This window comes from Cervus canadensis, chromosome 10 (assembly GCF_019320065.1).
Source record: "Cervus canadensis isolate Bull #8, Minnesota chromosome 10, ASM1932006v1, whole genome shotgun sequence".
Classification (NCBI taxonomy): Eukaryota; Metazoa; Chordata; class Mammalia; order Artiodactyla; family Cervidae; genus Cervus; species Cervus canadensis.
Genome location: NC_057395.1, coordinates 49,439,641 through 49,463,930, shown reverse-complemented (window position 1 = coordinate 49,463,930; position 24,290 = coordinate 49,439,641). Strand labels below are relative to the sequence as shown.

The window sequence follows — 24,290 nt, the reverse complement described above, 5'->3', positions numbered from 1 at the left end:
AAATAACTTAAAAAAAAAAAAAAAAAGAAAAAGCAGAGAAATACTGCACAAATGAAGGAACAAACTAGGAGCACAGAAGTTCAAATAAATGAAGAGGAAATAGGAAAATTACCTGAAAAAAAGTTCAGAATAATGATAGCAAAATAATCAAAAACCTTGAAAACAAAATGGAGAAAATGCAAGAATCAATTAACAAAGACCTAGAAGAGTTAAAGAATAAGCATACAGAGACAAACAACGTGATTACCGAAATTAAAAATACTCTAGAAGGAATCAATAGCAGAATATCTGAAGCAGAAGAATGAGTCAGATAAAATGGTGGAAATAACTTCTGAAGAGCAGAATAAAGTAAAAAGAATGAAAAGAGCTGAGGACAGTCTCAGAGACCTCTGGGATAATATCAAATGCACCAACATTTGAATTATAGGGGGTCTCAGAAGAAGAGGAGAAAAAGAAAGGGTATGAAAAAATTTTTGAAGAGATTATAGTTGAAAATTTCCCCAACATGGAAAAGGAAATAACCAATCAAGTCCAAGAGGCACAAAGAGTCCCATACAGAATAAACCCAAGGAGAAACACTCCAAGACACATACTAATCAAACTAACAAAGACTAAACACAAAGAAAGAATATTAAAAGCAGCAAGGGAGAAGTAACAAGTAATATACAAGGGAAACCCCATATGCTTAACAGCTGATCTTTCAGCAAAACTCTGCAGGCCAGAGGGAATGGCAGGATATATTTAAAGTACTCAAAGGGAAAAACCTACAACCAAGATTACTATACCCAGCAAGGATCTCACTCAAAATTGATAGAGAAATAAATAGCTTTTCCAACAAGCAAAAGTTAAGAGAATTCAGTACCACCAAACCAGCTTTACAACAAATGTTAAACGAACTTCTGTAGTCAAGAAATACAACAGAAGAAAAAAAAAGATCTACAAAATCAACCCCAAACAATTAGAAAATGGCAATAGGAACCTATATATCAATAATTACTTTAAATGTAAATGGATTAAATGTTCCAACCAAAAAACATAGACTCCAACCAAAAAACATAAAATGGATACAAAAACAAGACCCATATATATACTGTCTATAAGAAGCCCATTTCAGACCTAAAGACACATATAGACTGAAAGTGAGAGGATGGAAAAAATATTCCATGAAGATGGGAAGCAAAAGAAAGCTGGAGTAGCAATCAGACAAATAGACCTTAAAATAAAGAAGATTACAAGAGATAAGGAAGGACACTACATAATGATCAAGGGAAGACAATGATCTTCCAATCCAAGAAGACTGGAATGATCAATCCAAGAGGAAGACACAACAATTGTAAATATCTATGCACCCAACACAGGAGCACCTCAATACATAAGACAAACAGTAACAGACATAAAAGGAGAAATTGACAGTAACACAATAATAGTAGGAGACTTTAGCACCTCACTCACACCAATGGACAAATCATTGAAACAGAAAATGAATAAGGAAACACAAGTCTTAAATGATATATTAGGTGAGATGGATCTCATTGATATCTTCAGGACATTCCATCCAAATGCAGAAGAATACACCTTCTTTCCAAGTGCACAGGGAACATTCGCCAGAATAGACCACATCTTGGGTCACAAATCAAACCTCAGTAAATTTAAGAAAATTGAAATCATATCAAGCATCTTCTCTGACCACAATGCTATGAGACTAGATATCAATTACAAGAAAAAAAAAAAACTGTAAGAAACACAAACACATGGAGATTAAACAACACGTTTCTAAACAACCAATAGGTTACTGAAGAAATCAAAAGGGAGATAAAAAAATTTCTAGAAACAAATGGCAAAGAGAACAAAACAACTCAAAACTTATAGGATGCAGCAAAAACAGTTCTAAGAGGGAAGTTTATAGCAATAAAATCCTACCTCAAGAAACAAGAAAAATATCGAATAGACAACCTAATTTTACACCTAAAGCATCTGGAAAAAGAAGAAGAAAAAACCCCCAAAATTAGTAGAAGGAAAGAAATCATAAAGATCGAAGCATAAATAAATGAAAAAGAAATGAAATAAACAATAGTAATGATTAATAAAACTAAAAGTTGGTTCTTTGAGAAGATAAACAAAATTGACAAACCCTTAGCCAGACTCATCAAGAAAAAAAGAGAGAAGAATCAAATCAACAAAATTAGAAATGAAAAATGCAGAAATACAATGGATTATAAGAGACTATTGTGAACAACTATATGGCAATAAAATAGATAACCTGGAGGAAATGGACAGATACTTAGAAAAGTTCAATCTTCTAAGATTGAACCAGGAAGAAATAGAAATTGTGAACAAACCAATTACAAGCACTGAAATTAAAGCTGTGATCAAAAATCTCCCCCAAAACAAAAGCCCAGGACCAGATGGCTTCACAGGAGAATTCTATCAAATATTTAGAGAAGAGCTAATGCCTATACTTCTAAAAATCTTTCAAAAAATTTCAGAGGAAGGGGCACTTCCAAATTCATTCTATGAGGTCACCATCAACCTGATAACAAAATCAGACAAAGACAACACACAAAAAGAAAACTACAGGCCAACATCACTGATGAACATAGATGCAAAAATCCTCAAGAAAATTTTAGCAAACAATTCAGCAGCACATCAAAAAACTCATACACCATGATCAAGTTGGGTTTATTCCAGGTCCAAGGATTCTTCAATATATGCAAATCAATCAATGTGATACACCATATTAACAAATTGAAAGATAAAAACCATATGATCATCTCAATAGATGCAGAAAATGCCTTTGACAAAATTCAGCACTTATTTATGATTAAAAGTCTTCAAAAAATAGGCACAGAAGGAACCTACCTCAATATAGTAAAGGCCATATATGATAAGCCTACAGCAAACATTATTCTCAATGGTGAAAAACTGAAAGCATTCCCCCTGAGATCAGAAACAAGACAAGGGTGTTCACTTTTGCCACTATTATTCAACATAGCTCTGGAAGTCCTAGCTACAGCAATCAGAGAAGAAGAAGAAATAAAGGGACTCCAGATCATAAAAGAAGAAGTAAAGTGCTCACTGTTTGCAGATGACATGACATTGTACATAGAAAACCCTAAAGATAGTATCAGAAAATCACTAAAGCTAATCAGTGAATTTAGCAAAGTTGCAGGATACAAAATCAATACACAGAAATGACTTGCATTTCTATATACCAACAATGAAAAATCAGAAAGAGCAATTAAGGAATCAATCCTATTCACCATTGCAATAAAACAATTAAATATCTAGAAATAAACTTACCTAAGGAGATGAAAGAACTGTACACAGAAAATTATAAGACAGTGATGAAAGAAATCAAACATGACATAAACAGATGGAGAGATATTCCATGTTTCTGGGTAGGAAGAATCAATCTTGTGAAAATGACTCTACTACCAAATGCAATCTACAGATTCAATGCAATCCCTATCAAATTACCAATGACATTTTTCACAGAACTAGAACAAAAAATTTCACAATTCATATGGACACACAGAGGACCCCTAACAGCCAAAGCAGTTTTGAGAAACAAGATTGGAGCTGGAGGAATCAAGCTTCCTGACTTCAGAGTATACTACAAAGCTACAGTCATGAAGACAGTATTGTACTGGCACAAAAACAGAAATATAGACCAATGGAACAAGATAGAAAGCCCAGAAATAAACCCATGCACCTATGGGTACCTTATTTTTGACAAAGGAGGTAAGAATATACAGTGGGCAGAGACAGCCCCTTCAATAGATGGTGCTGGGAAAACTGGACAGCTACATGGAAAAGAATGAAATTAGAACACTTCCTAACATCATACACAAAGATAAACTCAAAATGAATTAAAGATGTAAATGTAAGACCAGAAACTCATAATAACCTAAAACTCTTAGAGGAAAATATAGGCAGAACACTTGATGACATAAATCAAAGCAAGATCCTCTATGACCCACCTTCTAGAGTAACAGAAATAAAAACAAAAGTAAATGAATAGGACCTGATTAAACTTAAAAAATTTAGCACAGCAAAGGAAACTATAAGCAAGGTGAAAAGACAACCCTCAGAATGGGAGAAAATCATGGCAAATGAAACAACTGACAAAGGATTAATTTCCAAAATATATAAGCAGCTCATATAACTCAATATCAAAAAAAAAAAAAAAAACAAGCCAATCAAAATGTGGGAAAAAGACCTAAACAGACATTTCTCCAAAGAAGACATACAGATGGCTAACATATGAAAAGATGCTCAATGTTGCTCATTATTCAGATCAGTTCAGTCGCTCAGTCATGTCCCACTCTTTGAGACCCCATGAACTGCAGCACGCCAGGCCTCCCTGTCCATCACCAACTCCTGGAGTCCACCCAAACCCATTTCCATTGAGTCAGTGATGCCATCTAAGCATCTCATCCTCTGTCGTCCCCTTCTCCTTCTGCCCTCAATCTTTCCCAGCATCAGGGTCTTTTCCAATAAGTCAGCTCTTCACATCAGGTGGCCAAAGTATTGGAGTTTCAGCTTCAACATCAGTCCTTCCAAGGAACACCCAGGACTGATCTCCTTTAGGATGGACTGGTTGGATCTCCTTGCAGTCCAAGGGACTCTCAAGAGTCTTCTCCAACACCACAGTTCAAAAGCATCAATTCTTTGGCACTCAGCTTTTTTTATAGTCCAACTCTCACATCCATACATGACCACTGGGAAAACCATAGCCTTGACTAGACGGACCTCTGTTGGCAAAGTAATGTCTCTGCTTTTTAATATGCTGTCTAGGTTGGTCATAACTTTCCTTCCAAGGAGTAAGCGTCTTTTAATTTCATGGCTGCAATCACCATCTGTAGTGATTTTGGAGCCCAGAAAAATAAATTCAGCCACTGTTTCCTTTGTTTCCCCATCTATTTGCCATGAAGTGATGGGACCAGATGCCATAATCTTAGTTTTCTGAATGTTGAGCTTTAAGCCAACTTTTCCACTCTCCTCTTTCACTTTCATCAAGAGGCTCTTTAGTTCTTCTTCACTTTCTGCCATTAAGCTGGTGTCATCTGCATATCTGAGGTTATTGATATTTCTCCAGCAATCTTGATTCCAGCTTGTGCTTCTTCCAGCCCAGCGTTTCTCATGATGTACTCTGCATATAAATTAAATAAGCAGGGTGACAATTTACAGCCTTGACGTACTCCTTTTCCTATTTGGAACCAGTCTGTTGTTCCATGTCCAGTTCTAACTGTTGCTTCCTGACCTGCAAACAGGTTTCTCAAGAGGCAGGTCAGGTGGTCTGGTATGCCCATCTCTTTCAAAATTTTCCACAGTTTATTGTGATCCACACGGTCAAAAGCTTTGGCATAGTCAATAAAGCAGAAATAGATGTTTTTCTGGAACGCTCTTGCTTTTTTGATGATCCAGCGAATGTTGGCAATTTGATCTCTAGTTCCTCTGCCTTTTCTAAAACCAGCTTGAACTTGCTCATTATTAGAGAAATGCAAATCAAAACTACAATGAAATATCACCTCACACTGGTCAGAATGGCTCTCATCAAAAAGTCTAGAAACAATTTGTACTGGAAAGGGTGTGGAGAAAAGGGAATACTCTTGCACTTTTGGTGGGGATGTAAATTGATACAGGCACTATGGAAGACAGTATGGAGATTCCTTAAAAAACTAGGAATAAAACCACCATATGACCCAGAAATCCCACTCCTAGGCATACACCCTGAGGAAACCAAAGTTAAAAGAGACACATGCATCCCATTGTTCATTGCAGCACTATTTACAATAGCTAGAACACGGAAGCAAACTAGATGTCCATCGACAGATGAATGAATAAAGAAGTTGTGGTATATATACACAATGGATCTTTCAGTTCAGTTAAGTTGCTCAGTCGTGTCTGACTCTTTGCAACCCCATGAATCACAGCATGCCAGGCCTCCCTGTCCATCACCAACTCCCGGAGTTTACTCAAACTCATGTTCATTGAGTCAGTGATGCCAACCAACCATCTCATCCTCTGTCATCCCTTTCTCCTCCTGCCCCCAATCCCTCCCAGCATCAGGGTCTTTTCCAAAGAGTCAACTCTTCACATGAGGTGGCCAAAGTATTGGAGTTTCAGCTTCAGCATCAGTCCTTCCAATGAACACCCAGGACTGATCTCCTTTAGGATGGACTGGTTGGATCTCTTTGCAGTCCAAGGGACTCTCAAGAGTCTTCTCTAACACCGCATTTCAAAAGCATCCATTCTTCGGCGCTCAGCTTTCTTCACCGTCCAACTCTCACATCCATACATGACCACTGGAAAAACCATAGCCTTGACTAGATGGACCTTTGTTGGCAAAGTAATGTCTCTGCTTTTTAATACGCTGTCTAGGTTAGTCTTAACTTTCCTTCCAAGGAGTAAGCATCTTTTAATTTCATGGCTGCAATCACCATCTGCAGTGATGGAATGAAGCAGGGCAATGGACCTTTACTCAGGCATAAAAAGGAACACATTTGAGTCTGTTCTAATGAGGTGGATGAACCTAGAACCTATTATACAGAGTGAAGTGAGTCAGAAAGAGAAAGATAAATACCATTTTCTAACACATATATATGGAGTCTAGAAAAATGGTTCTGAAGAATTTATTTACAGGGTGAGAATGGAGAAACAGACATAGAGAATAGACTTATGGACGTGGGAAAAAGTGAAGGAGAGGTTGAGATGTATGGAAAGAGTAACATGGAAAGTTACTTTACCATATGTAAAATAGATGGCCAACAGGAATTTGCTGTATGGCTCAGGAAACTCAAACAGGGCCTCTCTATCAATCTAGAGGGGTGGTACGGGAAGGGAGTTGGGAGGGAGGTTCAAAAGGGAGGGGATATATGTATACCTATGTCTGATTCATGTTGAGGTTTGATAGAAAGCAGCAACATTCTGTAAAGCAATTATCTTTCAATAAAAAATAAATTAATTAAAAAAAGTATTCTTAAGTAGCTCATGTACAGTGAAACTGATGGGAATTGACTCTTAAGTTTGTATTTCCTACTTAAGAAGGGCCTCTGCACTGGACTGTTGTATAGAAAGAACTTCTGACCTCAAATGACACCCACGCTAAGACAAAGGGATGACAGCAATGGCATACAGCTGACGCAGGAATCCACACTGGGCCTATAAGACCCATCCTACTAATTCAGTTGTTGTGTGTACTAAGTATTTGTCCTCCTATTCAAAATGGAAAATTATTGTTTTGCTTCTAGCTATACTTTTGTCCTAATGCTGAGAATGAAAATTTTTTAGTAAAATTGTTGCAGAGTATAACTAAAGAGCCTCTTGATGAAGGTGAAAGAGGAGAGTGAAAAAGCTGGCTTTAAAACTCAACATTCAAAAAACTAAGATTATGGCATCCGCTGCCATCACTTCATGGCAAATAGATGGGAAAAAAGTGGAAAGAGTGACAGATTTCATTTTCTTGGCCTCCAAAATCACCATGGACAGTGACTTCAGCCATGAAATTAAGACATTTGCTCCTTGAAAAACTATGACAAAACTAGACATTAATATATACATATTAAAAAGCAGAGACATCCTTTTGCTAAGAAAAGTCTGTATAGTCAAAGCTTTGGTTTTTCCAGTAGTCATGCACGGATGTGAGAGCGGAACAATTAAGAAAGCTGAGCACCAAAGAATTGATGCTTTTGAATTGTGGTGCTGGAGAAGACTCCTGAGAGTCCCTTGGACAGCAAGGAGATCAAATCAGTCAATTCTAAAGGAAACCAATTCTGAATATTCATTGGAAGGACTGATGCTGAAGCTGAAACTCCAATACTTTGGCCATCTGATGTGAGGAACCAACTCATTGGAAAAGACCCTGATGCTAGGAAAGATTAAGGGCAGGAGGAGAAGGGGACGACAGAGGATGAGATGGTTGGATGGCATCATCAACTCAATGGACATGAGTTTGAGCAAACTCTGGGAGATACTAAAGGACAGGGAAGCCTGGTGCACTGCAATTCATGGGGTTCTCAAAGACTTGGACATGACTTAAAGACTGAACAACAACAACAATATCTCCTGGGGCAGTCTAATTGTTGGATTTGCCATCAAATTCCTCTGTTTGTACAAGACCAATTTGCCATAGTACGAGACCATCATACCTATATCACTGACTTTTCAAATGTTTCTAACATTACCATCCACCTATACTCACCTCCCTCTGGCCTAACCTTTCAGGTACAAATTCTTCTATATATTAATGTGTCTCTCCTTTGTTACTATCCTTGATCCTTAGATACTTGACATAACTTACTTTAGGACACCTCATTCTGTTTCTTATTTAATTAACAAATGTCTTAATGGAAAAAACACAAATAAATTATGCCAGTGACTCCCTTATGTCAAATACTATAGAGATGGCTTTTGAAAAGCCTGCAAGAGAAATGACCCATGGCTTAATTTCATGCTAACAAAACTTCCAGCTAATGAGGCTAGCAATGAAAGCACTGTGGGAGAGATCACTTATTCTCACCCAGGTTTTGTCTTTGTATGTGATATTGGAGCTGATCCACCTTCCTAAAGATGGGCACATAGTCTTAACTAGCTGGCAAATAGAAGGTTTGTGTTTACTAGGATAATATATTACTACATTGTCTATACATAAGTAAAGAGATGAATCCATTTTCTCTATTACAGAGTAAGAAATCCATGTTAGCAAGATAAGAAGATATCTCATGCCAAAATATTTTGGCAATCTTGGTTCCTAATGCAGGAGTATGTATAAACAGAGACATGATTAGAAATCCATCAGCCACCATTGGTCAAATAGTTGAGGAAACTGCAAAAAGCACTGCAGCATAGCAGACATCCCTAAATTCCTTAGCCCACATAATATTGGATAATAGAACTGCCTCATAGTTTTGCTGGTTAAACAAGGAAGCAATAATTCTATTGCTCACACTACTTGTTGCACTTATATCAACAACCCTGGAAAAGTAGACACACACACACACACCATTTCCCAAAAGGATGAAATAGCTACAAAATTGTCTGATCTTTTTTTTCCTGCTTTGCTTTACAAATGATCATCTTTGTCAGAGTAGGTATAATTATTCTTTTGCTGGCTATAAAGTTATTCAGGACAGGCTTTAAGGCTACTGCTAAAAACAAGTGTAACAATGTTTATGTGACAATTCAGCATAATTGATAAAATTTATAGCCTATAAAGTCTTCTCTGGTGACTCAGACTGTAGAGCATCTACCTGCAATTCAGGAGACCTGGGTTCGATCCATGGGTCAGTAAGATCCCCTGGAGAAGGGAATGGCTATCCACTCCAGTATACCTGCCTGGAGAATTCCATGGACAGAGGAGCCTGGTGGTCTCTAGTCCATGGGGTCACAAAGAGTCAAATATGACTGAGTGACTAACATCTTCACTTTCATAACCTGTAAGGTCTTTCCAGGTGATGCTAGTGGTAAAGATCCCACCTGCCAACACAGGAGATATAAGAGATGCAGGTTCAATCCTTGGGTTGGGAAGATCCCCTGGAGGAGGTCATGGCTACCCACTCCAGTATTCTTGCCTGTAGAATCCTACAAACAGAGGAACCTGGCGGGCTACAATCCATAGGGTTGCAAAGAGTTGGACATGACTGAAGCAACTTAGCACACGCATGCATGCATGCATCACCTATAAAATGTTCCCCAATTAGCATGCCTGTGCATGTCCAATTAGCTATGTCTGACTTGTATCCCCCACTCTGCCTTCCCCTAATTGAATAATCAGGCAAATCTCTTTCTTTTTTTTTCTCATAAAAGAAAAATCAAATTTTGATCACAGCTCTAAGGTAGACATTACATTTTTCACAAGGATGAAAACCTAACGATGGGCATTAAGGAGGCAGGTTTCTGCATCACTCATAGCACTGTGGCCTGGACAATGATCTCTGGGTTCTTGACACTCTTTTTGTTCTGGACCATTTTCAGATTCAGCTAGGCCAGGCTAGGCTTTGGTCTGTTCCCAGCCTTGGCTTTTGTGCACTTGATCGTCCACTGCAGAACATGGTGCCTGGCAACATGGTGTTCTCACAGACCACCCAGAGATCCTTAGGGTGCCTGTGGGTCCACACCAAGAGCATGGCTGTGAAGAGGCCCTCAGTGCTCACGAAGACTGTGTCCACCTTGCGCATCTCCACATGAACGTGCTGTGTCACCACAGAGCCATTGGTGGTCAGCATCCTCAGGCTCCCCAGCTCAATTGGGTAGTTGCTGCCTCTTGGGTGACAGCAGATCTGAGGTGTTGATGACCACCATGTTGGGGCCCATCAAATGCAGCATGTGCATCATTGCTAAGGCTTGTTTCTGGCTATGGATCTTCCTCCTGCTCAGCAACTCAGTCTTGAACTGGTCATTTGTGTGTGTTAAGCCACTTCAGCCATGTCTGACTCTTTGCTACCCTATGGACTGTAGTCCGCCAGGCTCCTCTGTCCATGGGATTCTCCAGGCAAGGATACCAGAGTGTGTTGCCATGTCCTCCTCCAGGGAATCTTCCTGGCCCAAGGATCAAACCTGAATCTCTTAGTTCTCCTGCATTGGCAGGGGGGTTCTGTACCATTGGAAGCCCCAGAACTGATTGGGGGTTATGATGTCTGCAACCAGCATGACCTTCTCTCTGTAAACCTGAAGGAAGTCTTCAAGGGAAGTACATGGAGTCTTCTCCATTCTACTTGTCTCCAATCATGGGATTGCTCACATAAGCCTGGAGTTCTGCTGTTTCATCTTCCACAGGATGTCTACCACCATGGCCAGGAATGATTTGTCTCACATGTAACCTGTGAGCACGTTGTCATATTTCTTCATGTCATTCAGCTTCAGCCATCTGACAGCTTGGGGAGTTCATCTGAGTTCAACACTTGGCCCTTCCAGTGAGACTAGCCTGTGTGGTTTGAAAACTGGAGGAAGTTCACTGTGTCCACCTCAAACTGCAAAACGTGCAGTAGGAACATGGCCACCCAGTTGCCCTCTAGCTGTGGATGACATGGCTCTGAATGGAGAGCACCCGGCACTTCTTCATGCCAGGCCTGCCTTGGCAGTGTGGGCCAGGCAGCATTAGCATCTCCTCTGTGCTCTGGGGCTATGTTCTGCTTGGCTCCCACCATGCTCGGGCTTTGTTCCACTGTGGTTCCTCTTGGCATAGGCTCCCCCACTTGGATGGCAGGCTATCTCCTTCTTAGGCAGATCTCTATACATATGTAAACAACAAGAAAGGAAGCCTAGCACTGAGGGACATGATGGACCCAGGGCAGGCAGCAACCACCCTGGCATTGAGGGGACAAATATTTTGACCATCAGTGCTTTCTATAGAAAGATTTACAATCAAAAGGGAAAAATAATGGATGGAAAATTTCGCCTATTGAGGTATGGGAATGCCTGGTTTCTGGGTTAATCATGATTTTAATTGAATTTTATGTTAACTGAAAGAGCTTATTTGTAGTCTCTTGAACATACACTTTACATCTGCTTTAATCACTAAAGAAAATATTGCATTGACTAGAAGTAAAGAATGTCTACATTAAAAATAAAGTTGAAATGCTTGGGGGGAGGAGCCAAGATGGCGGAGGAGTAGGAAGGGGAGACCTCTTTCTCTCCTACAAATTCATCAAAAGAATATCTGAACGCAGAGCAAACTTCACAAAACAACTTCTGATCGCTAGCTGAGGTCATCAGGCGCCCAGAAAAGCAGCCCATTGTCTTCGAAAGGAGGTAGGAAAAAATATAAAAGATAAAAAGTGAGACAAAAGAGCTAAGGACGGAGATCCGTCCCGGGAAGAAAGTCTTTAGAGGACGTTTCCAGACACCGGGAAACCCTCGCACTGGCGGGCCTGGGGGAAGCGTTTGAATCTAGGAGGGCAACCTGACTGGGAGGGAAACAATAAATAAAACCCACAGATTACCTGCCTAAAAGCAACTCTCAGCAGAAAAGTGCCCCAGACACCCGCATCCGCCACCAGCAAGTGGGGGCGGCACGGAGAGGAGCAGGCGGCATTGTTTGGGGTAGGGTCCGGGCCTGAGTGCCCTGAGGACAATCGGAGGGAGCTTTTGAGAGTTGCCGGCTTGAACTGTGGGAGAGCAGGGAAGAGAGAGAAAATTGACCGGCCCGAACTCGCTGCCGGCCGTTCGCGGAACGGGGGGACCGAGAGAGTCCGGAGAGGGGCTCGCAGACTGCGGTCTGGCCCGGACCCGCCCGGAGGCAGGAGCAGGTCGCGGCGAGACACAGCGCGCAGCACCCGACCGACGCGGGCAGGGACGGGCTGGGGGCAGAGGGCAGAAGGCGCACACACCCGGCGCCGGCAGAAACCGAGATTGGGACCGTGGGAGAGGGTGCGCCGCACCCGGAGAGAGTGCGCCGGTCAAGCTTCTGGCTGCCTGGAACGCTCTGACGGGGAAGGCACAAGAGCGGACTCAGCCTTTTGTTCAGCGCTGAGCTGAAGCTGCGCGCGGTGCGCTCCATGAGGAGCGGCAGGGACTCTGAGCAGCGCAGACCGAGAAACCAGCGCCAGCCCATCCATGCAGCGTCAGCCCCTCCCAGCAGCGCGACAGAACTAGCTACTTGAATGAGTCCACCTCCGCCCGCCTGTGTCAGGGCGGAAATGAGGCTCTGAAGAAACCGGCAAACAGAAGCCAAATAAACAAAGGGAACCGCTTCAGGAGAGAGCGGTGCAACAGATTAAAATTCCTGTAGAAAACACCGATTATACCGGAAGAGGCCTGTAGATATCGAGATCTGTAAGCTGGAACGAGGAGATATCTGAAACTGAGCCGAACCGACACTGACCGCAACAGCTCCAGAGAAATTCCTAGATATATTTTTACTTTTTTTTTTTAAATAAGAAAAAATTTAAAAAAAAAATTTTTTTTTTAATTTTTTCTTTTTTATTTTTTCTCTTTTATTTTCCTTTAAAATTCCCTATTACTCCCCCATCATTCCTTAACTTTCATTTTCATAGATTTTTACGATTTTTTTAATTAGGGAAAATTCTTTTTTTTTCTTTCTTTTTTTTCTCCTTTTTCTCTTCTATTTTCTATTTTTCTTTTTCTCTTATTTCTTTTAAAGTCCTCTAGTACTCCTCTACTACTCCTTAATTTTCATTTTCAATACACTATAACCTTACCAAAAAAAAAAAGAGAAGCCCTATTTTTTAAACTGAACTTCATATATATTTAAAAAAATTTTTTTGTGTGTGTTTTGGTTTTTGTTTTTAATATAGTATTTTTAAGAGTCTAATCTCTACTCTAGATTTTTAATTTTTGTTTTTCAATATATGATATAAATTGTGAACATTTAAGAATCAATATTCAGTTCCCATTTTTATTCAGGAGTGTGTTGATTTTTCTCTCCCAATCTTGACTCTCTGTTTTCTACCTCAGAACACCTCTATTTCCTCCTTTCTCCTTTTCTTCCCAATCCAATTCTGTGAATCCTGGTGGGTGTCTGGGCTACGGAGAACATTCTGGGAACAGATAACTGCGTAGATCTGTCTCTCTCCTCTTGAGTCCCCCTTTTTCTCCTCCTGCTCAACACTATCTCCCCCCTCCCTCTCCTCTTCTTCATGTAACTCTGTGAACCTCTCTGGGTGTCCCTAATGAGGGGAGAATCTTTTCGCCATTAACCTAGAAGTTTTATTATCAGTGCTGTGTAGTTGGAGAAGTCCTGAGACTACAGGAAGAATAAAACTGAAATCCAGAGGCAGGAGACTTAAGCCCAAAACCTGAGAACACCAGAAAACTCCTGACTACATGGAACTTTAAGTAATAAGTGACCGTCCAAAAGCCTCCATACCTACACTGAAACCAACCACCACCCAAGAGCCAATAAGTTTTAGAGCAAGACATACCAAGCAAATTCTCCAGCAACGCAGGAACATAGCCCTAAACGTCAACATACAGGCTGCCCAAGGTGACACCTAACACATAGACCCATCTCAAAACTCATTACTGAGCACTCCATTGCTCTCCAGAGAGAAGAAATCAAGTTCCACGCACCAGAACACCGACGCAAACTTTCCTAACCAGGAAACATTGACAAGCCAATCGTCCAACCCCACCCACTGGGAAAAACCTCCACAATAAAAAGGAACCACAGACCTCCAGAATACAAAAAGCCCAGTCCAGACACAGCAATCTAAACAAGATGAAAAGACAGAGAAATACCCAACAGGTAAAGGAACATGAAAAATGCCCACCAAGTCAAGCAAAAGAGGAGGAGATAGGGAATCTACCTGAAAAAGAATTTAGAATAATGATAATAAAAATGATCCAAAATCTTGAAAACAAAATGGAGTTACAGATTAATAGCCTGGAGACAAAGATTGAAAAGATGCAAGAAATGTTTAATAAAGACCTAGAAGAAATAAAAAAGAGTCAATTAAAAATGAATAATGCAATGAATGAGATCCAAAACACTCTGGAGGGAACCAAGAGTAGAATAACGGAGACAGAAGATAGGATAAGTGAGGTAGAAGATAAAATGGTGGAAATAAATGAAGCAGAGAGGAAAAAAGGAAAAAGGATCAAAAGAAATGAGGACAACCTCAGGGACCTCTGGGACAATGTGAAACGCCCCAACATTCGAATCATAGGAATCCCAGAAGAAGAAGACAAAAAGAAAGGCCATGAGAAAATACTTGAGGAGATAATAGCTGAAAACTTCCCTAAAATGGGGAAGGAAATAGCCACCCAAGTCCAAGAAGCCCAGAGAGTCCCAAACAGGATAAACCCAAGGCGAAACACTCCAAGACACATATTAATCAAATTAACAAAGATCAAACACAAAGAACAAATATTAAAAGCAGCAAGGGAGAAACAACAAATAACACACAAAGGGATTCCCATAAGGATAACAGCTGATCTATCAATAGAAACCCTCCAGGCCAGAAGGGAATGGCAAGACATACTTCAAGTAATGAAAGAGAATAACCTACAACCTAGATTACTGTACCCAGCAAGGATCTCATTCAGATATGAAGGAGAATTCAAAAGCTTTACAGACAAGCAAAGGCTGAGAGAATTCAGCACCACCAAACCAGCTCTTCAACAAATGCTAAAGAATCTTCTCTAGACAGGAAATGCAGAAAGGTTGTATAAACGTGAACCCAAAACAACAAAGTAAATGGCAACGGGACCACACCTATCAATAATTACCTTAAATGTAAATGGGTTGAATGCCCCAACCAAAAGACAAAGATTGGCTGAATGGATACAAAAACAAGACCCCTATATATGCTGTCTACAAGAGACCCACCTCAAAGCAAGAGACACATACAGACTAAAAGTGAAGGGCTGGAAAAAATATTTCATGCAAACGGAGACCAAAAGAAAGCAGGAGTCGCAATACTCATATCAGATAAAATAGACTTTCAAATAAAGGATGTGAAAAGAGACAAAGAAGGACACTACATAATGATCAAAGGATTAATGCAAGAAGAAGATATAACAATTATAAATATATATGCACCCAACATAGCAGCACTGCAATATGTAAGGCAAATGCTAACGAGTATGAAAGAGGAAATTAATACTAACACAATAATAGTGGGAGACTTTAATACCCCACTCACAACTATGGATAGATCAACTAAACAGAAAATTAACAAGGAAACACAAACCTTGAATGACACAATGGACCAGCTAGACCTGATTGATATCTATAGGACATTTCACCCCAAAACAATCAACTTCACCTTTTTCTCAAGTGCACGCGGAACCTTCTCCAGAATAGACCACATCCTGGGCCATAAATCTGGTCTTGGAAAATTCAAAAAAATTGAAATCATTCCAGTCATATTTTCTGACCACAATGCAGTAAGATTACATCTCAATTACAGGAAAAAAAATGTTAAAAATGCAAACATATGGAGGCTAAATAACACGCTTCTGAATAACCAACAAATCATAGAAGAAATCAAAAAAGAAATCAAAATATGCATAGAAATGAATGAAAATGAAAACACAACAACCCAAAACCTATGGGACACTGTAAAAGCAGTGCTAAGGGGAAGGTTCATAGCATTACAGGCTCACATCAAGAAACAAGAAAAAAAGCCAAATAAATAACCTAACTCTACACCTAAAGCAATTAGAGAAGGAAGAAATGAAGAACCCCAGGGTTAGCAGAAGGAAAGAAATCCTAAAAATTAGGGCAGAAATAAATGCAAAAGAAACTAAAGAGACCATAGCAAAAATCAACAAAGCTAAAAGCTGGTTTTTTGAAAAAATAAACAAAATTGACAAACCATTAGCAAGACTCATTAAGAAGCAAAGAGAGAAGAACCAAATTAACAAAATTAGAAATGAAAATGGAGCCCTTTCCCAATATGCCTTTGCATTTCCTCCTATTAAAGAGTGGAAATAATTTCTCTACCCTTTGAGTCCGGACAGAACTTATCACTTGCTGTGATCAATAAAATGTGGCAGGAAAAACTACTGAGCCCTCTTGCCCTAGATCCCGTGCTCCACAACAAGAGAGTAGCCCCCACTTGCTGCAAATAGAGAAAGTCTGTGGGCAGCAACGAAGACCCAGCATAGCCAAAATAATAATAATAAGAGTAACAATAGTAAATAATAAAATAAAATATGGCAGGAATGACATTGTGGGGAGTTCTGAGCAAAGCCTTAAGAACCCTTGTAGCTATTGCTCTCACTTTCTTTCCAGGTGCAGTAGGCCAGCCTCATCTCCTCAAGCATAAGAGACGATGAGGAGAGAGGTCCAGTCAATAGCTGGCACCAACCACCAGACATGCAAATGAGCTGCTCAGTTCATCCGGCCTGTCATGCCTGATTGTAGCAATGTGCGTGACTGTACTGGTTTTCTATTGCTATAGAACAAGTTAACACCACTTTGTCAGCTTAAAGCAATGTGCATTTATCACCTCCCAGTTCTGGAACTCCAACATAGATCTCACCAGGCTAAAACTGAGCTGTCAGCAGGGCTGCATTCCTTTTCGGAAGTTTTAGGGGAGAATCTTTTTCTTTGCTTATTCAGACTGTTGGCAGAATTCAGTCTCTTGCAGTTGTGCGATTGAGGCCCCCTGTTTGCTGCCTGTTAGTGAGGGCTGTTCCTATACTCCTTGGCTCATGAACCCTTTCCTCAATATTCAAAGCCAGCAGTGATGGGTCAAGTCCCTTTGATACTTCAAATCTCTCCCATCTCTTCTTCCATTGCATCTCTCTTGACTAACTCTTCTGCCTTCTTCTTACACTTTTAAGTGCCCATGTGACTACACTGGACCCATCCAGACAATCAAAGATAATCTTCTTAGTCAAAGGTCCATAAACTTAATTCCATTTGCAAAGTCCCTTTGACCATGTAACATACCCAGACCTAATATCAGGGATTAGAGCATCAACATCTTTGGAAGAGGGACATTATTCCACTTACCATAGTGACCCCAGATGAGAGCATCAGGACCACCCAACTCAAAGGCTGACCCACCCAGAATCATCAGCAAGTAAAATGGGTAGTTAATGGGGCAATAATGAACTGATCCATGCTGTATACAATAAAATCAGGTCACAAACGGCCAAAAGAAAATGTGTTTGGAATGTGTTCTCAAAATTCCAAAGGAGTTCCTCAAGCCTTGAAAGCTCTCAGAGACAAAATTCCCTGGGCTCGGAGTCTTGGCCCTATCTTCTTGCTGCTAAACTGCCTCTCAAAATGGAAAATGAATGATAAGCCTTTGAGAATCTGGGTTCTCAAAGTATATTATTAGTAAAACGTAGAAATTGGACCCAAGTGATCATTAAATGCTGCCTAGGCTCCATGCTTTCCTGAGTATCTCTCTCCTGGCTGCTTGTTGAAAATCAGCTGTGTTACCAGATGGTTCCTTTTTAGGGTTGTCACTTGTCCTGCAAAAGGTTGGACACATTTTACTACATCACACAGTATCTTTATTTCATTGTCTTTATTGTGAAAAGGCAAAATCTACAAAACCAGGATGAGGAAGACAGATGTATGATCTTCAGATTCTCACTAAATCAAGGACCAATCTGCCAGAGCCAGGACAGCAGCTGGACACAGTGTGGGAGCTCTGGTGCATTTGGACCAGGATGTTTGGCCATGAGGAGAATGCAATACCCCTCATATTACAAGGTCCCTGCTGCCCTTGCTGAAAAGTGTTTGGCATTCCAGACAACTTCATTCAACAGCTGACATCTCCAATCTAGACTATTCGGCATCAGTGTGTGCCGTAAGGGGGTGGGAAGTTTTTCCACTAGAATAGAACTCATAGCATATCCACCAGGGCCCTGATCTTGGCATACCTTCCTTGAGATATGAAAAGGGGTGGGGATGCCTATTTTTCCCTTTACTAGTTTTTCCTTTCCCTAATCAAGCTGCCTCCTTAATGATTTGGGTTCTGCCACCAATTCTGATTCAGGGTCAGGGAGGCAGAGTATAGGGTCATACCATGAACAAGCACTGCTCCAGACACGAGCTGGGTCCCTACAATTCAACTCATTCTGACAGGTGAAGAGTGCAGTCCTGCAAGTCTGCTTTCCCTCTGCAAGTTCAGGCTAGGTTATCACCTGTATTTCTGGCTGACTGTATAGAAGTCAGAGATAGCCAAGACCCCCTCTTCAGGTTTGATTTGCTAGAGTGGCTCAAGGAACTCAGAGACACATTTTACTTACTAGATCATTGGATTATTATAAAAGGATATGACTCAGGAATAGCCAGACAGAAGAGATGTATAGGGCATAGTGTGGAGAAAAGGCCAATGTTTTATGCCCTCTCTGAGAGAGCCACGTTCCCCAGTTTCCACGTATTCACTAGCCTGGAAGATTTCCTAAACCTCTCCATTCTTTTGGGTTTTTATAGAGGCTTCATTACACAGATGACTGGTGACTGAGTCTACCTCCAGCTTCTCCCCCCACCCCACCACCGGAGGTCAGGGAGGTTTAACTCAAACTTCCAACCTGCCAATCATGGTTGGTTTCACTGGCAACCAACCCCCATCCTTGGTTAGCTCTGAAAATTACCTCATCAACATAATAAAATGCACCTTTGTCACTCTTATCATTTTGGAAAATCCAAGAGTTTTAGGAGCCTGTACCAGAAACAGAGATGGAGACTAAATATATATATATATGTACATATAAATATATATATACAAAATATATACACACACACATGTGAATTTTTTAAAAGAATTCTATTGGAGTAGAGTTTCTTTATAATATTGTGTTAGCTTTGGGTATACAGCAAAGTGATCCACTTATACATATACATATATTCACTCTTGCTTAGATTCTTTTCTCATGTAGGTTATCACAGAATGTTGAATAGAGTTCCTGGTGATACACCATAGGTCCTTGTTGGTTATTTGTCTCATAAATAGTGTACATTTGTTAATCCCAAACTCCTGGAGAGGGTAACCTCTCCACCATATTTCCCCTTTGGTGACCATAAGTTTGTTTTCAGTACCTATTAGTCTGTTTCTGTTTTGTAAGTACCATTTCTTTAAAAATTAGATTCCACATATGAGTGACATCATATGGTACTTGTGTTTCTCTGTCTGGCTTACTTAACTTAATGTGATCATCTTGAGGTCCATTCCTGTTGCTGCAAATGGCATTATTTCATTCATTTTTATGGCTGAATAATATTTCATTGCATTTATGTATCACATCTTCTTTATCCATTCCTCCACATTTCTTTATCCATTCCTCTATCAGTGGATATTTAGGTGGCTTCTATGTCTTGGCTATTCTTAACAGTGCTACAATGAACATTGGGGTGCATGTATCTTTTCAAATTATGATTTTCTACAGATATATGCCCAGGAGTGGGATTGTTGATGATATGATAGTTTTATTTTTAGTTTTCTTTTAAACTTTTTATTTTGTATTGGGGTGCAGATGACTAACAAATAATGTTGTGATAGTTTCAGGTGAACAATGAAGGGACTCAGCCTGACATATACATGTATCCTATTTTTAGTTTTTTAAGGAACTTCCATACTGTCTCCAAAGTGGTTATACCTAAATATATATATTTATTATAAATCACAATATCACATTTACCCATTCTGTAGGACGTTTTCGAATTGGCCCTTGTCCCTTGTATGACAGGTGCTAACCCCAAAGGGTTTCACCCTTGCGTGACAGCAGGCATAAGCAAATATACAGATTTCCAGGTGTCACTCAAGTTCAGTTAGAGTCTCTAGGGATGGGCCCATGCACTGCAACTTTTTATATATTGTTGCTCTCTAATGAAGCCTATAGGCTCCTTCTCCGAATGCCATTTTTAAAAAGCATAAAATAAGGGGGAAAAAACCCTACATTTACATTAGAACTCACTTATAGTAGAAGAGAGAAATAAAAATATCAAGAAAACAAGTGTGTGATAAAACACCACATTTGTTGCTTGTAATATTAACACATTCAACAACAAGACCTAGCAGTAGGTCTAATAAATACAGTAATACTCCAAAAACAATAAAAATAAACAACATTTTTCTCCAGATTTTGCCATCCACTAGTTCTCACCTTAATCATCTCTAATGGTTTCCCCAAATTCCCAACAAGGAATCCCTTTGAAATGGTTTCCCATGTTTGAAAAGAGTCTGTCTTAGGGCTTCCCTGGTAGCTCATGGTAAAGAATCTGCTTGCTGGTGCAGGAGACACAGGTTCAATCCCTGGTCCAGGAAGATCCCACTTACTGAGGAGCAACTAAGCCCCTGCACCACAACTACTGAGCCTGTGTTGTAGAGCCCAGAAATCACAACTACTGAGCCCACTTGCCTCAACTACTGAAGCCCGAGCTCCCTAGAGCCCAAGGTCCACAAGTAAAGCCACTGTGATGAGAAGCCCTCACACTACAACTAGAGCATAGACCCTGCTCACAGGAACAAAATAAAAGCCCAAGCAGCCACGAAGATCCAGCACAGCCAAAAATAAATTAATTAACTAATTAAATTTAAAAAGAAAAGAGCCTGTCTTCTCTAGTAATGGCAATAATTCATTTTCCCATTTCCCATTCCAATGAAATAACATTAAATGTTTTTTTTTAAATATGTATTTGTTTATTTATTTGGTTTCACAAGGTTTTATATGCAGCACATGGGCTGTTCGACCTTTGCAGCATGCAGGATCTTTAGCTGAGACACGTGGAATCTAGTTCCCTGAGGAGTGATCAAACCTGGACCCCGAGCATTGCGGGGGCAGAGTCTTAGCCACTGGGCCACCAGGGAAATCCCATTAAATGTTTTGATAAAAGTTTAAGAACTATTGCATGGTTCCTAGGAAGTCATTGAGTTTCAATATGATTTTAGGCTCATATATATGAATTTGTTCCATGAGAATCAAATTCAGAAAGTGTCAACTTACTTTGTATTCTTAAATGAAATTAAATCTGGCTCAACCTTCATTGGCTTTAGTAGTGGAGAAATCCAATCCAAGACTTTTGGTGAAAAGTTTCCTCCCACTCATTTAGGATCAGGCCACCACCTGGGGTTTACTCAATCCAGGTATTTTGCCACTTGATCTGGAGGAAGTGGAGTTGCCCTTTCCTCCTGCATTCTTTCCTCCCCTCATTTGGGTGAGGGCTCTTTGCCAAAGCCCCTGAAGAGCAGCCAGGATCCCAAACTCTTTGCATACTGGAAAAAGTATATGAACAAATACTAACTAAGATGTTAGCTGATATTGATCTTGGGTGGCCTTGGCTTGCAGGGGCTTGAAGCAGAGCTTCAGTTCCTGGCCAGAGACTGAGGATTGGGTAGCGGTGGTGAGAGCACTGAATCCTAGCCACTTAGACCAATGGTCAGTGACAAGACCCTAACTCTGTGGATTTGCAGAAAAAGAATTCCCACAAAGATGAAAAGCAGTGAAACAAGTCAAGTGTTTACTAGGAGGAAAAAATATATAGTATGTGTGGATAGACACACAGGCAGACTCAAAGAGAGAGTTGCAGAGTTGTGCCCTCATTGTAGTTGGAATCACTTATAAGGGGCATTTCTTCCAGGTTCCCTTTAGCCAATCATTTTGATTTCCCTGGCTCAGAGTTCATATTTGGTATATCTCAAGACCTTCCATGTGTGCCCACACATCTCTTAGCCAAGATGGATTCTACTGAAGAGGCCTATGGGTAGTTAGCATCACTTAGCATCACTCCCCTTTTGAGCTCCAAGGAACCTTTCTGCCCATGTGCAGTTGAGGAGTTCTCCTGATTTCAAGAATGAGAGATATGTGGTCTCTTATCTCCTATCTGGGCAGAGCTTAGCCTCCTGCCTTGACTGTCCTGCTAGTCTCATCTTGGAGTATCTACATGGTGCGGGGGGTGGGGATGGCTACCTCCTGCCTCAATATCATCTTAAACTAAGTGATATCCCTCTCAGAGGCATTAGTATTGTTATATGGAGTTATTTCCATATATATTTAGAATAGAGATGTAAGTCAATGTATGGCAAAAACCACTACAATATTGTAAAGTAATTAGCCTCCAACTAATAAAAATAAAGGGAAAAAACAAACAAACAAAAAGAATAGAGATGTATTTAAATTTTACATAATACACACTTACTAGAATGACTAAGAATACAAAGGTTAACAATGTTAATTGTTGGCAAGGATATGAACCATCTAAAACTTTCATATCTTGCTGGTAGGATCACAAAATGGTACAGCCAGGCAGACTTCTGCAGGTCCAGGAATCCTGAAATCATGGATCACCTGTATATGCTTTGAAGCATGCTTTAGACGTTTTTTCTTGGAAGCCCTGCTACTACACTAAAAACTGAATGGTTTGTTGAAAAGACCTATGGTCAATGGTGGCAGAGTCTACATAGAACTATGCTTTGTGCTGTTCTGGGAAAAATGCTTTGGCTTGTTAGCTTTACTATTTAGTGTGGCTGTATAGCCCATGGTGCTTTTGAATATGTTGGTAGTGTTGTCATGTGTTTTGAACCATCAATGGAGCCTACAATTCAAAATTCAGGTACTGTCTTTGCAGAAAGTCTTAATCGACATTTTTATGGTATCCAAAGAGATGACATTGTGATTACAAAAAGCCCAAGTGATCAAAAATCACATATTTGTAAAAGACTAATTGGTTTTGCCGAAGACAAAATTCTCACCAGTGGCCCAGCAGATTTCTTTAAAAGACATTGTTTTGTGCCAATAGGTCATGTTTGGTCAGAAGGTGATAATCTACAGTTACAGATTTCAGGTGCTATGGACTTGTTCCATATGGACTAATAAGTGGACATATCTTCTTTAGATTTGGCCTCTGAGTGATTTTGGATGTCTATGTGACAACCCTAATGGTCACAGATTTTCTGATGATTAGCAAGCGTTTGTTCTTTTGATTTGATTATTGTCTTCTGTTCAAGTGAGTTTATTATTGTCACTGGAACCATGTATTTACTAATAAACTATTTGCTATTCAGAAAAAAAAATGGTACAGCCACTTTAGAGAATAGTTTAGCAGGTTTTTTATAGTTAAACAAAAACTTACTGTAGTGAGACATATACCTATACTATGAGCCACAATCCCTAATTTCACTCCTAAACATCTAATCAAAGACATGTGTTCACATAAAAACCTGTGTGAAAATGTTATAAACATTATTCAGAAGCACTAAAAATTGGAAACAACCTAAATGTGGATTGACAAGTGAGTGGATAGAATGGTATATCCTACACAGAAAATCAATCAATAGTTGATTGAGGCTTAGAGTCAGGGAAAGGAACATGTCAGAACATTTTGGGGTGGTAGAAATGTTCCATACCTTGATTATGGTGACTGTTAAACTCTTTGTTGAAGGGTAGAGGTATATCACATGAGGACAAGGGGTGGGCTTGGGATGGAGGATATTAGTTTTCCTGAAACCTGGTAGGAACTATTTTCAAATCTGCAGAGATAGGGCCTCTGAATAGGTTGGCTGCAAGTACGCAAAGAGTTTGGGACCCTGGCTGCTACTCAGGGGCTTTGGCAAAGAGCCTTCACCCAAATGAGGAGAGGAGATGAAGGAGGAGGAAAGGGCAACTCTATTTCTTCCAGATCAAAAGGCAAGATACTTGGTGGAGTGGAAAGAAGTTTTTCACCCAAAGTCTGGAATTGGATTTCTTCACTACTAAAGCCGATGGAGGTTGAGCCAGATTTAGTTTCATTTAAGAATATAATGTAAGTTGAAGTACTTCCCTGTTGATCCAGTGGTTAAGACTCTGCCTTCCAATGCAGGGGGCACAGGTTTAATCACTGGTCAGGGAACAAAGATCCCACATGCTGTGCAGTGCAGCCAATAATA

At 40.1% G+C, this 24,290-nt stretch overlaps 2 pseudogenes; one reads left to right on the top strand and one right to left on the bottom strand.

Annotated features, from left to right (window-relative positions):
- Positions 1 to 9,906: 9,906 nt before the first annotated feature.
- LOC122448963 lies at positions 9,907 to 11,062 on the bottom strand (annotated as a pseudogene).
- Positions 11,063 to 22,716: 11,654 nt separating this feature from the next.
- LOC122447950 lies at positions 22,717 to 23,409 on the top strand (annotated as a pseudogene).
- Positions 23,410 to 24,290: the final 881 nt, after the last annotated feature.